This window comes from Apis dorsata, unplaced genomic scaffold (assembly GCF_000469605.1).
Source record: "Apis dorsata unplaced genomic scaffold, Apis dorsata 1.3 scaffold_264, whole genome shotgun sequence".
NCBI lineage: Eukaryota > Metazoa > Arthropoda > Insecta > Hymenoptera > Apidae > Apis > Apis dorsata.
The window spans coordinates 160778-163966 of record NW_006263542.1 but is presented as its reverse complement, the minus strand read 5'-3'; positions in this window follow the sequence as shown (position 1 = coordinate 163966).

Sequence of the window (3189 nt, the reverse complement as noted above, 5' to 3'; positions counted from 1 at the left end):
GACGACCGCGAGCGACCCCTTCCTCCCCGATTCGCAGAGGCCCATTATCAACGCCATATCCGGAATTTAATTGAACGTCTCGTTAAGAATCGAGTTTCGAAAGGGTGGAATTCGATTCGATTCGAACGAATTGTACTCGCCCCTTCCTCGCCGCGCGCGATTATTCGAAAGCAAGGTAAAAACGCGTTTCCTTGCATCGCGGTACAAAATCGTCGGTCTCGCGGATCTCGCGGATGGATAAAAAAAAAAAAAAAAAAATGGCGCGGGAGAGCAAACGTAGCGTATTAACGGGGGCGGTTTCCCTCCTCTGTAAATCTCGTTTCGTTGATGTTTCGCACGTATCTCGGCGGTAATAGGCAAAGCGTTTCGTAACCGAGCACCGCGATTAATTTCGATTCGATCGGTACGCGTTAGAGTTGCAGGTATTTGCAATGCTCTCATGATACATTACGCAACAGTTTTGCGACTACGTACGCGGACATTTAACATGGCCAGTGAATAATTACCTGTATCGCGTGTACCAACGTACCACCGCCGCACGTACTCTCGCTTGCGTACATACGCACTCGAAATCACGCGCCTCGCTCTCTTTCTATGCAATTCCGCATACCGGTCTACCTTAATTAGATTCGTTATAGAGGCGAGTTAGTGTGTCGTCTTTAAATATCCCCGGGTAACGAGATAAATGCCCGGGCACGGGGACGTGTTGTCCGCCGAGAGGGAACAACAACGTTGATTATCTCGTTACTTAACGCGGGCCCGATACCGCGGATTCGTATTCTTCTTCGTTCGTTCCTCGACGACGAGAAGGCATAGAACGATACGATATATATTAATTTCGAAATCGGGGGTGGGGGTATTAATGAATCGGCGAAACGTCGACGGTTTGGTTGGTGGTGGTAGCGGTGGAGGACGTCGCATCGCATCGTGGATTACGCGGCGGAAATGGCCGGTTTAAATATCGGTGCGTGGAGCAGCGGCGGTCTCGGCCACCGGTTAACGAGATAAATAGTTGGTAAATAGGATAGACGCCGTATAACTCAGAGGCATCGATTAGCTTGTTACCTCGCGCGGTTGAAATATGGCCCCTCGTTGAAACTTGTTGAAACGCGCTCGCATGGGATACCGATACGCACCGACCATTGAATATTTAATAGCGTATCGGCTAACTGATACTTGGTAATCGACCAGTTTCGCGATCCGTTGCGACCAAACTTGCATCCTTCCCGTCCGTCGTGTTCAATCATATCTTTGAATAAAAAATTGCATTATCGACGCGTCACAATTTCGTTCGTTTTTTTTAATTTACAATTTCACGATTTTTTTTTCCGTTTCCTTTCCTTTCCTTTCCTTTCGTTTCGTTCCGTTTCGTTTCGCGATTTATCGGGCAGTGTGCATCGGTCGGAGCGCGATTTAAGTGTATGCGCAACTGTGGATCGGATTTTATTTTCCAAAAAACCCTCAGATCTGAGGGTCGTCCGACAAAAACAAAAGTAGAACAAAAGAAACGGGAGAAATTTGCATTCGCGCGTAGTAGGGGGAGTACACGCGCGGGCGAAATCACGGCGTTGCACGGTGTCACCGGCCAACCGATTCGAAAGGGCTAAACAATGCGCGGCGATGGCCTATCACGGGCCCCTCTCCTCACCCCTCCCCCTTCCTCGCGCTCGCGGTACTTCATCTCGGGAGAACGAGAGAGGAGCCGGGGCTACGAGCGATTCGATTGAATTATTTCATCCCATCGGTCCCGTCCTTCTTCCGAGCGGCGGCGGGATATCGGGCGCGAGAGAAGGATAGAGAGAGAGATGGGGAGGGGAGAGAAACGCGGAGAAGACAACGCGGACAAGGACGAAGGGAAGGAAGAAAGAAGAGCAAGAAGAAAACCACTCGACGTTCTATACCTCCGGCTACTGCATACGCATTTATTATAATCTACGAATTCCCGAGGAGAGCGATTCTGGACGGGAGGGACTAGGAGGGAAGGGAAGAGGGGACACCGTTTCGAGGGTAGACGGAAGAGAGATAGATGAGGAAGACCGTTGCTCGTAGCTCGAACCACCGACCGACCGATCTCTCCCGATGCGAACAGAAAATATATCGTCGAAACAAAAGCAAGGAGAGAGGAGAGGAGGCTTGATCGCGTTGGAGCGACGAGAGGGGGGCCATGGAGCGTTCACGGGGTAGAAGGATGGAAGTGGAGGTGAGCGAGAGAGAGAGAGAGGGAGAGAGGGATTCGAAGGTAGCTCTCGGTAGCTTCGCGATCCTGGGCCTGGGGTAACCTCAATTTTTGAGCATAACTCATGCGCGAGCGAGCTGCGCTTAAATCTTCTGTCCGAATAATAAGAGGAGCGCATTTACTTTGGGCCTGGTGCGGTGACAACCTATCCGAAGCCCGTCCACGCATCCTCGGCGACCTACGCTTGGCCGAGGATCGAGCGTAGTTGGCCGAGATCTAGAGAGGGAAGGAGAGGAGAGGAGAGGATCGAGGCAGAGGGGAGGGAGAAGGAGGTAGCGCGTATTCCTGTTTGGCAAGGCCGAAAGAATCGTTATTCTCCGGTGGCGCAGGTTGGTCGGCGGCAACCTGCCTTATACCTTACAGTCCTTTGATTTCACCGATCCCCCCGCGGACCGATCCCTCGCGTTGCTTTCCGACCCGTCTTCCCTTTTCATAAGATCGTCGAAACGCCGTTGCGCGAATCCTCGATAGATAGATCAATGGCAAAACGGATTTGCGACTCGTTGCTTCGAGAACATGCGCGCATTCTCGCGCATTCTCCTCCCCTTCTTCGATCGAAGTTGAATAACTTCTCCCTGTTAGTCGATGAAAGGAAAATCGAAGTCGCGGATCAAATCGGAATTAAATCGTCTTCTATCGCGCAACAACAATCGATCGCGAGAAATGGAGGCACTCTTTCTCCGCGCTCCCACGTTTCTTCTCTCGTTCTCGACCTCGGCGGAGAGATCGTTTCCTTGCCTCGTCGGACGAAAGGGAGATCTCTCGCGCGCGATGTCTTGATTCCGTTGCGGCCGACGTATATAACCCCGAATGCCTCCGAAACGGTGCTCGTTTAATCCCTATACGTCTTCATGGAAACGTGATTAACGCACGAGTATATAGATGGTAAAAATCCGGCGAAGAATTCCAACCGCATACCGGCCACCCAATACCTCGAGGATTGAGAAGAACAC